At 43.4% G+C, this 15357-nt stretch overlaps 11 non-coding genes across 11 annotated transcripts; 7 read left to right on the forward strand and 4 right to left on the reverse strand.

Annotated features, from left to right (window-relative positions):
- The first annotated feature begins 364 nt into the window (after positions 1 to 364).
- On the forward strand, positions 365 to 446 carry trnas-gcu (transfer RNA serine (anticodon GCU)). The gene has a single exon. It is a non-coding gene; the product is annotated as a tRNA-Ser (tRNA).
- A 927-nt stretch (positions 447 to 1373) lies between these two features.
- trnap-ugg (transfer RNA proline (anticodon UGG)) lies at positions 1374 to 1461 on the reverse strand. The gene is given in 2 exon segments: positions 1374 to 1409; positions 1426 to 1461. It is a non-coding gene; the product is annotated as a tRNA-Pro (tRNA).
- A 509-nt stretch (positions 1462 to 1970) lies between these two features.
- Positions 1971 to 2052, forward strand: trnas-gcu (transfer RNA serine (anticodon GCU)). The gene has a single exon. It is a non-coding gene; the product is annotated as a tRNA-Ser (tRNA).
- A 928-nt stretch (positions 2053 to 2980) lies between these two features.
- Positions 2981 to 3068, reverse strand: trnap-ugg (transfer RNA proline (anticodon UGG)). The gene is given in 2 exon segments: positions 2981 to 3016; positions 3033 to 3068. It is a non-coding gene; the product is annotated as a tRNA-Pro (tRNA).
- Positions 3069 to 3577: 509 nt separating this feature from the next.
- Positions 3578 to 3659, forward strand: trnas-gcu (transfer RNA serine (anticodon GCU)). Its single transcript has one exon. It is a non-coding gene; the product is annotated as a tRNA-Ser (tRNA).
- A 4716-nt stretch (positions 3660 to 8375) lies between these two features.
- trnas-gcu (transfer RNA serine (anticodon GCU)) lies at positions 8376 to 8457 on the forward strand. The gene has a single exon. It is a non-coding gene; the product is annotated as a tRNA-Ser (tRNA).
- A 1516-nt stretch (positions 8458 to 9973) lies between these two features.
- Positions 9974 to 10055, forward strand: trnas-gcu (transfer RNA serine (anticodon GCU)). The gene has a single exon. It is a non-coding gene; the product is annotated as a tRNA-Ser (tRNA).
- A 919-nt stretch (positions 10056 to 10974) lies between these two features.
- Positions 10975 to 11062, reverse strand: trnap-ugg (transfer RNA proline (anticodon UGG)). The gene is given in 2 exon segments: positions 10975 to 11010; positions 11027 to 11062. It is a non-coding gene; the product is annotated as a tRNA-Pro (tRNA).
- A 1510-nt stretch (positions 11063 to 12572) lies between these two features.
- Positions 12573 to 12660, reverse strand: trnaq-uug (transfer RNA glutamine (anticodon UUG)). Its single transcript is given in 2 exon segments — positions 12573 to 12608; positions 12625 to 12660. It is a non-coding gene; the product is annotated as a tRNA-Gln (tRNA).
- Positions 12661 to 13169: 509 nt separating this feature from the next.
- trnas-gcu (transfer RNA serine (anticodon GCU)) lies at positions 13170 to 13251 on the forward strand. Its single transcript has one exon. It is a non-coding gene; the product is annotated as a tRNA-Ser (tRNA).
- Positions 13252 to 14767: 1516 nt separating this feature from the next.
- trnas-gcu (transfer RNA serine (anticodon GCU)) lies at positions 14768 to 14849 on the forward strand. The gene has a single exon. It is a non-coding gene; the product is annotated as a tRNA-Ser (tRNA).
- The last annotated feature ends 508 nt before the right edge of the window (positions 14850 to 15357 follow it).

Here is a 15357-nt window from a genome sequence, read left to right on the forward strand (position 1 = left end):
TTCGCCCCATAAAAAGAGATTCAGCGGCATCAGCGGCCGCATAGACTAATGGATTAGGCATCTGACTTCTGTTGCAAATTCTTCAGTTATCAGAAGATTGAAGGTTCAAGTCCTACAAAGGTCTTTTAATTATCTGGGCGACACTTTTTATATTCTGAATCTGGCGTGAAACCGGCCATTTTTGACAGTCCCTCATCTGAAGTAACGGAAGGCCTGTTGCTTACATTAAGCTGATTGTACATTTTCAACATTGTAGATCTGTGTGCACGGGCAGGATAAGCGGTGAAGTTGAATTTCTTTCAGGGTAGTTCTAATTAGATGTAAAAAGCAAGAAATGGAATATCTGAAAGCAATATATTGGTGAGACGAGGTGGCCGAGAGGTTAAGGCGATGGACTGCTAATTCATTGTGCTCTGCACGCGTGGGTTCGAATCCCATCCTCGTCGTTACTGTATTACACGTTTGATGCTGATGCACTTTCCAAGCATTTCACTGAATCTTACTTGAAATACAATTCCGTGAAAATTGCACTGGTGTTGCTGGTCTGTGCCCCTGCATTGCTCATATCTTGGTAAATTAAATTTTTCCAAGAAATTTCTCAACCCACCTTGAATGAAAGTGGAGATGAGATCGTGAATCGGAGATTGAGAACCCTTTCTTCCTTCTTCCTTCCTTTGAGATTGGCACCGAATGAAAAGACTAGCGGCAACAGAGGCAAATGATTAGGGAACAGGAACATAAATTTCTCCTTTGGAATTTCAAAAATATTTATCAAACTTAAAGACGAGATTTTCTGTTTTTGGGTCTTTGGTTGAGAGATAAATAATGCGCGAGAAATCCTCGTTCTTTTCAGCATTCTCTCATGGGATCTGAAGCCCCAGTTTAACATCTTACGAGAAGGACGGCACTGCCGACAGTGCAGCACTACCTCATTACTGCCCTGGAGTGTCAGCCTGGATTATGCATTCAAGTCTCTGGAGTGAGGCTTGAGTATGCTGCCGCTGAGCCACGGCTGACACCTAAACTCAGTTCATTTGGCTGGAGTAAAATGACGGAGATAATGGGAAAAATGATGATGGAGTGAATTTTCAACTTGGTGTCCAAGATTAAACCGGGCATCGTTTTAGAAACAGCCCGATTTATGTTGCCATAGATTTCATAAGCTTTGAAAATCAGGCCTGTCGAAAATGGGCGGGGTCGCGGTCAGTTGCGAATCATTCTGGGTCTGTTTAAACCGCGAGTGCTCACAGCCCCGGATCATTCTGTGTCTGTTTGAAATGGCAGAGCTCACAATCTCGGATCATGCCGTTTTTTTAGAAGCAGAGCGATTTCAGCTTTGATGACCGAGTTGTTGAGTTTAACAAAATGTGCCAGGGCTCGTCCGGGATTTGAACCCGGGACCTCTCGCATTTTAATCGTGAAATGCCCAAAGCGAGAATCATACCCCTAGACCAACGAGCCGCCGATGTCAGTTCCCATTTGCATTGAGTTTCACTGCGCTGGTGCGAATCCAGCTCACAGAGGACCTGTTAATACAGTTGAAATATTTTTATCTTTTCCTCAATCCACTTCTTTTTTCGAGCAGTTTCCTTGAACCTGCTCACAATTCGCCCCATAAAAAGAGATTCAGCGGCATCAGCGGCCGCATAGACTAATGGATTAGGCATCTGACTTCTTTTGCAAATTCTTCAGTTATCAGAAGATTGAAGGTTCAAGTCCTACAAAGGTCTTTTAATTATCTGGGCGACACTTTTTATATTCTGAATCTGGCGTGAAACCGGCCATTTTTGACAGTCCCTCATCTGAAGTAACGGAAGGCCTGTTGCTTACATTAAGCTGATTGTACATTTTCAACATTGTAGATCTGTGTGCACGGGCAGGATAAGCGGTGAAGTTGAATTTCTTTCAGGGTAGTTCTAATTAGATGTAAAAAGCAAGAAATGGAATGTCTGAAAGCAGTATATTGGTGAGACGAGGTGGTCGAGCGGTTAAGGCGATGGACTGCTAATCCATTGTGCTCTGCACGCGTGGGTTCGAATCCCATCCTCGTCGTTAATGTATTACACGTTTGATGCTGATGCACTTTCCATGCATTTCACTGAATCTTACTTGAAATACAATTTCGTGAAAATTGCACTGGTGTTGCTGGTCTGTGCCCCTGCATTGCTCATATCTTGTTAAAATTAAAATATTCCGAGAAATTTCTCAACCCACCTTGAATGAAAGTGGAGATGAGATCGTGAATCGGAGATTGAGAACCCTCTCTTCCTTCTTCCTTCCTTTGAGATTGGCACCGAATGAAAAGACTAGCGGCAACAGAGCCAAATGATTAGGGAACAGGAACATAAATTTCTCCTTTGGAATTTCAAAAATATTTATCAAACTTAAAGACGAGATTTTCTGTTTTTGGGTCTTTGGTTGAGAGATAAATAATGCGCGAGAAATCCTCGTTCTTTTCAGCATTCTCTCATGGGATCTGAAGCCCCAGTTTAACATCTTACTAGAAGGACGGCACTGCCGACAGTGCAGCACTACCTCAGTACTGCCCTGGAGTGTCAGCCTGGATTATGCACTCAAGTCTCTGGAGTGAGGCTTGAGTATGCTGCCGCTGAGCCACGGCTGACACCTAAACTCAGTTCATTTGGCTGGAGTAAAATGACGGAGATAATGGGAAAAATGATAATGGAGTGAATTTTCAACTTGGTGTCCAAGATTAAACCGGGCATCGTTTTAGAAACAGCCCGATTTATGTTGCCATCGATTTCATAAGCTTTGAAAATCAGGCCTGTCGAAAATGGGCGGGGTCGCGGTCAGTTGCGAATCATTCTGGGTCTGTTTAAACCGCGAGTGCTCACAGCCCCGGATCATTCTGTGTCTGTTTGAAATGGCAGAGCTCACAATCCCGGATCATGCCGTTTTTTTAGAAGCAGAGCGATTTCAGCTTTGATGACCGAGTTGTTGAGTTTAACAAAATGCGCCAGGGCTCGTCCGGGATTTGAACCCGGGACCTCTCGCATTTTAATCGTGAAATGCCCAAAGCGAGAATCATACCCCTAGACCAACGAGCCGCCGATGTCATTTCTCATTTGCATTGAGTTTCACTGCGCTGGTGCGAATCCAGCTCACAGAGGACCTGTTAATACAGTTGAAATATTTTTATCTTTTCCTCAATCCACTTCTTTTTTCGAACAGTTTCCTTGAACCTGCTCACAATTCGCCCCATAAAAAGAGATTCAGCGGCATCAGCGGTCGCATAGACTAATGGATTAGGCATCTGACTTCTGTTGCAAATTCTTCAGTTATCAGAAGATTGAAGGTTCAAGTCCTACAAAGGTCTTTTAATTATCTGGGCGACACTTTTTATATTCTGAATCTGGCGTGAAACCGGCCATTTTTGACAGTCCCTCATCTGAAGTAACGGAAGGCCTGTTGCTTACATTGAGCTGATTGTACATTTTCAACATTGTAGATCTGTGTGCACGGGCAGGATAAGCGGTGAAGTTGAATTTCTTTCAGGGTAGTTCTAATTAGATGTAAAAAGCAAGAAATGGAATATCTGAAAGCAATATATTGGTGAGACGAGGTGGCCGAGAGGTTAAGGCGATGGACTGCTAATTCATTGTGCTCTGCACGCGTGGGTTCGAATCCCATCCTCGTCGTTACTGTATTACACGTTTGATGCTGATGCACTTTCCAAGCATTTCACTGAATCTTACTTGAAATACAATTTCGTGAAAATTGCACTGGTGTTGCTGGTCTGTGCCCCTGCATTGCTGATATATTGTTAAAATTAAAATATTCCAAGAAATTTCTCAACCCACCTTGAATGAAAGTGGAGATGAGATCGTGAATCGGAGATTGAGAACCCTCTCTTCCTTCTTCCTTCCTTTGAGATTGGCACCGAATGAAAAGACGAGCGGCAACAGAGGCAAATGATTAGGGAACAGGAACATAAATTTCTCCTTTGGAATTTCAAAAATATTTATCAAACTTAAAGGCGAGATTTTCTGTTTTTGGGTCTTTGGTTGAGAGATAAATAATGCGCGAGAAATCCTCGTTCTTTTCAGCATTCTCTCATGGGATCTGAAGCCCCAGTTTAACATCTTACTAGAAGGACGGCACTGCCGACAGTGCAGCACTACCTCAGTACTGCCCTGGAGTGTCAGCCTGGATTATGCACTCAAGTCTCTGGAGTGAGGCTTGAGTATGCTGCCGCTGAGCCACGGCTGACACCTAAACTCAGTTCATTTGGCTGGAGTAAAATGACGGAGATAATGAGAAAAATGATAATGGGGTAAATTTTCAACTTGGTGTCCAAGATTAAACCGGGCATCGTTTTAGAAACAGCCCGATTTATGTTGCCATAGATTTCATAAGCTTTGAAAAGCAGGCCTGTCTATAATAGGCGGGGTCGCGGTCAGTTGCGAATCATTCTGGGTCTGTTTAAACCGCGAGTGCTCACAGCCCCGGATCATTCTGTGTCTGTTTGAAATGGCAGAGCTCACAATCTCGGATCATGCCGTTTTTTTACAAGCAGAGCGATTTCAGCTTTGATGACCGAGTTGTTGAGTTTAACAAAATGTGCCAGGGCTCGTGCGGGATTTGAACCCGGGACCTCTCGCATTTTAATCGTGAAATGCCCAAAGCGAGAATCATACCACTAGACCAACGAGCCGCCGATGTCATTTCCCATTTGCATTGAGTTTCACTGCGCTGGTGCGAATCCAGCTCACAGAGGTCCTGTTAATACAGTTGAAATATTTTTATCTTTTCCTCAATCCACTTCTTTTTTCGAACAGTTTCCTTGAACCTGCTCACAATTCGCCCCATAAAAAGAGATTCAGCGGCATCAGCGGCCGCATAGACTAATGGATTAGGCATCTGACTTCTGTTGCAAATTCTTCAGTTATCAGAAGATTGAAGGTTCAAGTCCTACAAAGGTCTTTTAATTATCTGGGCGACACTTTTTATATTCTGAATCTGGCGTGAAACCGGCCATTTTTGACAGTCCCTCATCTGAAGGAACGGAAGGCCTGTTGCTTACATTAAGCTGATTGTACATTTTCAACATTGTAGATCTGTGTGCATGGGCAGGATAAGCGGTGAAGTTGAATTTCTTTCAGGGTAGTTCTAATTAGATGTAAAAAGCAAGAAATGGAATATCTGAAAGCAGTATATTGGTGAGACGAGGTGGCCGAGAGGTTAAGGCGATGGACTGCTAATTCATTGTGCTCTGCACGCGTGGGTTCGAATCCCATTCTCGTCGTTACTGTATTACACGTTTGATGCTGATGCACTTTCCAAGCATTTCACTGAATCTTACTTGAAATACAGTTTCGTGAAAATTGCACTGGTGTTGCTGGTCTGTGCCCCTGCATTGCTGATATCTTGTTAAAATTAAATATTCCAAGAAATTTCTCAACCCACCTTGAATGAAAGTGGAGATGAGATTGAGAACCCTCTCTTACTTCTTCCTTCCTTTGAGATTGGCACCGAATGAAAAGACTAGCGGCAACAGAGGCAAATGATTAGGGAACAGGAACATAAGTTTCTCCTTTGGAATTTCAAAAATATTTATCAAACTTAAAGACGAGATTTTCTGTTTTTGGGTCTTTGGTTGAGAGATAAATAATGCGCGAGAAATCCTCGTTCTTTTCAGCATTCTCTCATGGGATCTGAAGCCCCAGTTTAACATCTTACTAGAAGGACGGCACTGCCGACAGTGCAGCACTACCTCAGTACTGCCCTGGAGTGTCAGCCTGGATTATGCACTCAAGTCTCTGGAGTGAGGCTTGAGTATGCTGCCGCTGAGCCACGGCTGACACCTAAACTCAGTTCATTTGGCTGGAGTAAAATGACGGAGATAATGGGAAAAATGATAATGGAGTAAATTTTCAACTTGGTGTCCAAGATTAAACCGGGCATCGTTTTAGAAACAGCCCGATTTATGTTGCCATAGATTTCATAAGCTTTGAAAATCAGGCCTGTCGAAAATGGGCGGGGTCGCGGTCAGTTGCGAATCATTCTGGGTCTGTTTAAACCGCGAGTGCTCACAGCCCCGGAACATTCTGTGTCTGTTTGAAATGGCAGAGCTCACAATCTCGGATCATGCCGTTTTTTTAGAAGCAGAGCGATTTCAGCTTTGATGACCGAGTTGTTGAGTTTAACAAAATGCGCCAGGGCTCGTCCGGGATTTGAACCCGGGACCTCTCGCATTTTAATCGTGAAATGCCCAAAGCGAGAATCATACTCCTAGACCAACGAGCCGCCGATGTCATTTCCCATTTGCATTGAGTTTCACTGCGCTGGTGCGAATCCAGCTCACAGAGGACCTGTTAATACAGTTGAAATATTTTTATCTTTTCCTCAATCCACTTCTTTTTTCGAACAGTTTCCTTGAACCTGCTCACAATTCGCCCCATAAAAAGAGATTCAGCGGCATCAGCGGCCGCATAGACTAATGGATTAGGTATCTGACTTCTGTTGCAAATTCTACAGTTATCAGAAGATTGAAGGTTCAAGTCCTACAAAGGTCTTTTAATTATCTGGGCGACACTTTTTATATTCTGAATCTGGCGTGAAACCGGCCATTTTTGACAGTCCCTCATCTGAAGTAACGGAAGGCCTGTTGCTTACATTAAGCTGATTGTACATTTTCAACATTGTAGATCTGTGTGCACGGGCAGGATAAGCGGTGAAGTTGAATTTCTTTCAGGGTAGTTCTAATTAGATGTAAAAAGCAAGAAATGGAATATCTGAAAACAATATATTGGTGAGACGAGGTGGCCGAGAGGTTAAGGCGATGGACTGCTAATCCATTGTGCTCTGCACGCGAGAGTTCGAATCCCATCCTCGTCGTTACTGTATTACACGTTTGATGCTGATGCACTTTCCAAGCAATTTCACTGAATCTTACTTGAAATACAATTTCGTGAAAATTGCACTGGTGTTGCTGGTCTGTGCCCCTGCATTGCTCATATCTTGGTAAAATTATAATATTCCAAGAAATTTCTCAACCCACCTTGAATGAAAGTGGAGATGAGATCATGAATCGGAGATTGAGAACCCTCTCTTCCTTCTTCCTTCCTTTGAGATTGGCACCGAATGAAAAGACCAGAGGCAAATGATTAGGGAACAGGAACATAAATTTCTCCTTTGGAATTTCAAAAATATTTATCAAACTTAAAGACGAGATTTTCTGTTTTTGGGTCTTTGGTTGAGAGATAAATAATGCGCGAGAAATCCTCGTTCTTTTCAGCATTCTCTCATGGGATCTGAAGCCCCAGTTTAACATCTTACTAGAAGGACGGCACTGCCGACAGTGCAGCACTACCTCAGTACTGCCCTGGAGTGTCAGCCTGGATTATGCACTCAAGTCTCTGGAGTGAGGCTTGAGTATGCTGCCGCTGAGCCACGGCTGACACCTAAACTCAGTTCATTTGGCTGGAGTAAAATGACGGAGATAATGGGAAAAATGATAATGGAGTGAATTTTCAACTTGGTGTCCAAGATTAAACCGGGCATCGTTTTAGAAACAGCCCGATTTATGTTGCCATAGATTTCATAAGCTTTGAAAATCAGGCCTGTCGAAAATGGGCGGGGTCGCGGTCAGTTGCGAATCATTCTGGGTCTGTTTAAACCGCGAGTGCTCACAGCCCCGGATCATTCTGTGTCTGTTTGAAATGGCAGAGCTCACAATCTCGGATCATGCCGTTTTTTTAGAAGCAGAGCGATTTCAGCTTTGATGACCGAGTTGTTGAGTTTAACAAAATGTGCCAGGGCTCGTCCGGGATTTGAACCCGGGACCTCTCGCATTTTAATCGTGAAATGCCCAAAGCGAGAATCATACTCCTAGACCAACGAGCCGCCGATGTCATTTCCCATTTGCATTGAGTTTCACTGCGCTGGTGCGAATCCAGCTCACAGAGGACCTGTTAATACAGTTGAAATATTTTTATCTTTTCCTCAATCCACTTCTTTTTTCGAACAGTTTCCTTGAACCTGCTCACAATTCGCCCCATAAAAGGAGATTCAGCGGCATCAGCGGCCGCATAGACTAATGGATTAGGCATCTGACTTCTGTTGCAAATTCTACAGTTATCAGAAGATTGAAGGTTCAAGTCCTACAAAGGTCTTTTAATTATCTGGGCGACACTTTTTATATTCTGAATCTGGCGTGAAACCGGCCATTTTTGACAGTCCCTCATCTGAAGTAACGGAAGGCCTGTTGCTTACATTAAGCTGATTGTACATTTTCAACATTGTAGATCTGTGTGCACGGGCAGGATAAGCGGTGAAGTTGAATTTCTTTCAGGGTAGTTCTAATTAGATGTAAAAAGCAAGAAATGGAATATCTGAAAGCAGAATATTGGTGAGATGAGGTGGCCGAGAGGTTAAGGCGATGGACTGCTAATCCATTGTGCTCTGCACGCGTGGGTTCGAATCCCATCCTCGTCGTTACTGTATTACACGTTTGATGCTGATGCACTTTCCAAGCATTTCACTGAATCTTACTTCAAATACAATTTCGTGAAAATTGCACTGGTGTTGCTGGTCTGTGCCCCTGCATTGCTGATATCTTGTTAAAATTAAAATATTCCAAGAAATTTCTCAACCCACCTTGAATGAAAGTGGAGATGAGATCGTGAATCGGAGATTGAGAACCCTCTCTTCCTTCTTCCTTCCTTTGAGATTGGCACCGAATGAAAAGACCAGAGGCAAATGATTAGGGAACAGGAACATAAATTTCTCCTTTGGAATTTCAAAAATATTTATCAAACTTAAAGACGAGATTTTCTGTTTTTGGGTCTTTGGTTGAGAGATAAATAATGCGCGAGAAATCCTCGTTCTTTTCAGCATTCTCTCATGGGATCTGAAGCCCCAGTTTAACATCTTACTAGAAGGACGGCACTGCCGACAGTGCAGCACTACCTCAGTACTGCCCTGGAGTGTCAGCCTGGATTATGCACTCAAGTCTCTGGAGTGAGGCTTGAGTATGCTGCCGCTGAGCCACGGCTGACACCTAAACTCAGTTCATTTGGCTGGAGTAAAATGACGGAGATAATGGGAAAAAGGATAATGGAGTAAATTTTCAACTTGGTGTCCAAGATTAAACCGGGCATCGTTTTAGAAACAGCCCGATTTATGTTGCCATAGATTTCATAAGCTTTGAAAATCAGGCCTGTCGAAAATGGGCGGGGTCGCGGTCAGTTGCGAATCATTCTGGGTCTGTTTAAACCGCGAGTGCTCACAGCCCCGGATCATTCTGTGTCTGTTTGAAATGGCAGAGCTCACAATCTCGGATCATGCCGTTTTTTTAGAAGCAGAGCGATTTCAGCTTTGATGACCGAGTTGTTGAGTTTAACAAAATGTGCCAGGGCTCGTCCGGGATTTGACCCCGGGACCTCTCGCATTTTAATCGTGAAATGCCCAAAGCGAGAATCATACCCCTAGACCAACGAGCCGCCGATGTCATTTCCCATTTGCATTGAGCTTCACTGCGCTGGTGCGAATCCAGCTCACAGAGGACCTGTTAATACAGTTGAAATATTTTTATCTTTTCCTCAATCCACTTCTTTTTTCGAGCAGTTTCCTTGAACCTGCTCGCAATTCGCCCCATAAAAAGAGATTCAGCGGCATCAGCGGCCGCATAGACTAATGGATTAGGCATCTGACTTCTGTTGCAAATTCTTCAGTTATCAGAAGATTGAAGGTTCAAGTCCTACAAAGGTCTTTTAATTATCTAGGCGACACTTTTTATATTCTGAATCTGGCGTGAAACCGGCCATTTTTGACAGTCCCTCATCTGAAGTAACGGAAGGCCTGTTGCTTACATTAAGCTGATTGTACATTTTCAACATTGTAGATCTGTGTGCACGGGCAGGATAAGCGGTGAAGTTGAATTTCTTTCAGGGTAGTTCTAATTAGATGTAAAAAGCAAGAAATGGAATATCTGAAAGCAATATATTGGTGAGACGAGGTGGCCGAGAGGTTAAGGCGATGGACTGCTAATTCATTGTGCTCTGCACGCGTGGGTTCGAATCCCATCCTCGTCGTTACTGTATTACACGTTTGATGCTGATGCACTTTCCAAGCATTTCACTGAATCTTACTTCAAATACAATTTCGTGAAAATTGCACTGGTGTTGCTGGTCTGTGCCCCTGCATTGCTCATATCTTGGTAAAATTAAAATATTCCAAGAAATTTCTCAACCCACCTTGAATGAAAGTGGAGATGAGATCGTGAATCGGAGATTGAGAACCCTCTCTTCCTTCTTCCTTCCTTTGAGATTGGCACCGAATGAAAAGACCAGAGGCAAATGATTAGGGAACAGGAACATAAGTTTCTCCTTTGGAATTTCAAAAATATTTATCAAACTTAAAGACGAGATTTTCTGTTTTTGGGTCTTTGGTTGAGAGATAAATAATGCGCGAGAAATCCTCGTTCTTTTCAGCATTCTCTCATGGGATCTGAAGCCCCAGTTTAACATCTTACTAGAAGGACGGCACTGCCGACAGTGCAGCACTACCTCAGTACTGCCCTGGAGTGTCAGCCTGGATTATGCACTCAAGTCTCTGGAGTGAGGCTTGAGTATGCTGCCGCTGAGCCACGGCTGACACCTAAACTCAGTTCATTTGGATGGAGTAAAATGACGGAGATAATGAGAAAAATGATAATGGGGTAAATTTTCAACTTGGTGTCCAAGATTAAACCGGGCATCGTTTTGGAAACAGCCCGATTTATGTTGCCATAGATTTCATAAGCTTTGAAAATCAGGCCTGTCGAAAATGGGCGGGGTCGCGGTCAGTTGCGAATCATTCTGGGTCTGTTTAAACCGCGAGTGCTCACAGCCCCGGATCATTCTGTGTCTGTTTGAAATGGCAGAGCTCACAATCTCGGATCATGCCGTTTTTTTAGAAGCAGAGCGATTTCAGCTTTGATGACCGAGTTGTTGAGTTTAACAAAATGTGCCAGGGCTCGTCCGGGATTTGAACCCGGGACCTCTCGCATTTTAATCGTGAAATGCCCAAAGCGAGAATCATACCCCTAGACCAACGAGCCGCCGATGTCATTTCCCATTTGCATTGAGTTTCACTGCGCTGGTGCGAATCCAGCTCACAGAGGACCTGTTAATACAGTTGAAATATTTTTATCTTTTCCTCAATCCACTTCTTTTTTCGAACAGTTTCCTTGAACCTGCTCACAATTCGCCCCATAAAAAGAGATTCAGCGGCATCAGCGGCCGCATAGATTAATGGATTAGGCATCTGACTTCTGTTGCAAATTCTTCAGTTATCAGAAGATTGAAGGTTCAAGTCCTACAAAGGTCTTTTAATTATCTGGGCGACACTTTTTATATTCTGAATCTGGCGTGAAACCGGCCATTTTTGACAGTCCCTCATCTGAAGTAACGGAAGGCCTGTTGCTTACATTAAGCTGATTGTACATTTTCAACATTGTAGATCTGTGTGCACGGGCAGGATAAGCGGTGAAGTTGAATTTCTTTCAGGGTAGTTCTAATTAGATGTAAAAAGCAAGAAATGGAATATCTGAAAGCAGAATATTGGTGAGACGAGGTGGCCGAGAGGTTAAGGTGATGGACTGCTAATCCATTGTGCTCTGCATGCGTGGGTTCGAATCCCATCCTCGTCGTTACTGTATTACACGTTTGATGCTGATGCACTTTCCAAGCATTTCACTGAATCTTACTTGAAATACAATTTCGTGAAAATTGCACTGGTGTTGCTGGTCTGTGCCCCTGCATTGCTCATATCTTGGTAAAATTAAAATATTCCAAGAAATTTCTCAACCCACCTTGAATGAAAGTGGAGATGAGATCGTGAATCGGAGATTGAGAACCCTCTCTTCCTTCTTCCTTCCTTTGAGATTGGCACCGAATGAAAAGACCAGAGGCAAATGATTAGGGAACAGGAACATAAATTTCTCCTTTGGAATTTCAAAAATATTTATCAAACTTAAAGACGAGATTTTCTGTTTTTGGGTCTTTGGTTGAGAGATAAATAATGCGCGAGAAATCCTCGTTCTTTTCAGCATTCTCTCATGGGATCTGAAGCCCCAGTTTAACATCTTACTAGAAGGACGGCACTGCCGACAGTGCAGCACTACCTCAGTACTGCCCTGGAGTGTCAGCCTGGATTATGCACTCAAGTCTCTGGAGTGAGGCTTGAGTATGCTGCCGCTGAGCCACGGCTGACACCTAAACTCAGTTCATTTGGATGGAGTAAAATGACGGAGATAATGAGAAAAATGATAATGGGGTAAATTTTCAACTTGGTGTCCAAGATTAAACCGGGCATCGTTTTAGAAACAGCCCGATTTATGTTGCCATAGATTTCATAAGCTTTGAAAATCAGGCCTGTCGAAAATGGGCGGGGTCGCGGTCAGTTGCGAATCATTCTGGGTCTGTTTAAACCGCGAGTGCTCACAGCCCCGGATCATTCTGTGTCTGTTTGAAATGGCAGAGCTCACAATCTCGGATCATGCCGTTTTTTTAGAAGCAGAGCGATTTCAGCTTTGATGACCGAGTTGTTGAGTTTAACAAAATGTGCCAGGGCTCGTCCGGGATTTGAACCCGGGACCTCTCGCATTTTAATCGTGAAATGCCAAAAGCGAGAATCATACCCCTAGACCAACGAGCCGCCGATGTCATTTCCCATTTGCATTGAGTTTCACTGCGCTGGTGCGAATCCAGCTCACAGAGGACCTGTTAATACAGTTGAAATATTTTTATCTTTTCCTCAATCCACTTCTTTTTTCGAACAGTTTCCTTGAACCTGCTCACAATTCGCCCCATAAAAAGAGATTCAGCGGCATCATCGGCCGCATAGACTAATGGATTAGGCATCTGACTTCTGTTGCAAATTCTTCAGTTATCAGAAGATTGAAGGTTCAAGTCCTACAAAGGTCTTTTAATTATCTGGGCGACACTTTTTATATTCTGAATCTGGCGTGAAACCGGCCATTTTTGACAGTCCCTCATCTGAAGTAACGGAAGGCCTGTTGCTTACATTAAGCTGATTATACATTTTCAACATTGTAGATCTGTGTGCACGGGCAGGATAAGCGGTGAAGTTGAATTTCTTTCAGGGTAGTTCTAATTAGATGTAAAAAGCAAGAAATGGAATATCTGAAAGCAATATATTGGTGAGACGAGGTGGCCGAGAGGTTAAGGCGATGGACTGCTAATCCATTGTGCTCTGCACGCGTGGGTTCGAATCCCATCCTCGTCGTTACTGTATTACACGTTTGATGCTGATGCACTTTCCAAGCATTTCACTGAATCTTACTTCAAATACAATTTCGTGAAAATTGCACTGGTGTTGCTGGTCTGTGCCCCTGCATTGCTGATATCTTGTTAAAATTAAAATATTCCAAGAAATTTCTCAACCCACCTTGAATGAAAGTGGAGATGAGATCGTGAATCGGAGATTGAGAACCCTCTCTTCCTTCTTCCTTCCTTTGAGATTGGCACCGAATGAAAAGACCAGAGGCAAATGATTAGGGAACAGGAACATAAATTTCTCCTTTGGAATTTCAAAAATATTTATCAAACTTAAAGACGAGATTTTCTGTTTTTGGGTCTTTGGTTGAGAGATAAATAATGCGCGAGAAATCCTCGTTCTTTTCAGCATTCTCTCATGGGATCTGAAGCCCCAGTTTAACATCTTACTAGAAGGACGGCACTGCCGACAGTGCAGCACTACCTCAGTACTGCCCTGGAGTGTCAGCCTGGATTATGCACTCAAGTCTCTGGAGTGAGGCTTGAGTATGCTGCCGCTGAGCCACGGCTGACACCTAAACTCAGTTCATTTGGCTGGAGTAAAATGACGGAGATAATGGGAAAAAGGATAATGGAGTAAATTTTCAACTTGGTGTCCAAGATTAAACCGGGCATCGTTTTAGAAACAGCCCGATTTATGTTGCCATAGATTTCATAAGCTTTGAAAATCAGGCCTGTCGAAAATGGGCGGGGTCGCGGTCAGTTGCGAATCATTCTGGGTCTGTTTAAACCGCGAGTGCTCACAGCCCCGGATCATTCTGTGTCTGTTTGAAATGGCAGAGCTCACAATCTCGGATCATGCCGTTTTTTTAGAAGCAGAGCGATTTCAGCTTTGATGACCGAGTTGTTGAGTTTAACAAAATGTGCCAGGGCTCGTCCGGGATTTGACCCCGGGACCTCTCGCATTTTAATCGTGAAATGCCCAAAGCGAGAATCATACCCCTAGACCAACGAGCCGCCGATGTCATTTCCCATTTGCATTGAGCTTCACTGCGCTGGTGCGAATCCAGCTCACAGAGGACCTGTTAATACAGTTGAAATATTTTTATCTTTTCCTCAATCCACTTCTTTTTTCGAGCAGTTTCCTTGAACCTGCTCACAATTCGCCCCATAAAAAGAGATTCAGCGGCATCAGCGGCCGCATAGACTAATGGATTAGGCATCTGACTTCTGTTGCAAATTCTTCAGTTATCAGAAGATTGAAGGTTCAAGTCCTACAAAGGTCTTTTAATTATCTAGGCGACACTTTTTATATTCTGAATCTGGCGTGAAACCGGCCATTTTTGACAGTCCCTCATCTGAAGTAACGGAAGGCCTGTTGCTTACATTAAGCTGATTGTACATTTTCAACATTGTAGATCTGTGTGCACGGGCAGGATAAGCGGTGAAGTTGAATTTCTTTCAGGGTAGTTCTAATTAGATGTAAAAAGCAAGAAATGGAATATCTGAAAGCAATATATTGGTGAGACGAGGTGGCCGAGAGGTTAAGGCGATGGACTGCTAATCTATTGTGCTCTGCACGCGTGGGTTCGAATCCCATCCTCGTCGTTACTGTATTACACGTTTGATGCTGATGCACTTTCCAAGCATTTCACTGAATCTTACTTCAAATACAATTTCGTGAAAATTGCACTGGTGTTGCTGGTCTGTGCCCCTGCATTGCTCATATCTTGGTAAAATTAAAATATTCCAAGAAATTTCTCAACCCACCTTGAATGAAAGTGGAGATGAGATCGTGAATCGGAGATTGAGAACCCTCTCTTCCTTCTTCCTTCCTTTGAGATTGGCACCGAATGAAAAGACCAGAGGCAAATGATTAGGGAACAGGAACATAAGTTTCTCCTTTGGAATTTCAAAAATATTTATCAAACTTAAAGACGAGATTTTCTGTTTTTGGGTCTTTGGTTGAGAGATAAATAATGCGCGAGAAATCCTCGTTCTTTTCAGCATTCTCTCATGGGATCTGAAGCCCCAGTTTAACATCTTACTAGAAGGACGGCACTGCCGACAGTGCAGCACTACCTCAGTACTGCCCTGGAGTGTCAGCCTGGATTAT

This window comes from Somniosus microcephalus, unplaced genomic scaffold, assembly GCF_052327205.1.
Source record: "Somniosus microcephalus isolate GS21.2 unplaced genomic scaffold, FLI_Smic_1.0 unresolved_chr1, whole genome shotgun sequence".
NCBI classification, from domain to species: domain Eukaryota; kingdom Metazoa; phylum Chordata; class Chondrichthyes; order Squaliformes; family Somniosidae; genus Somniosus; species Somniosus microcephalus.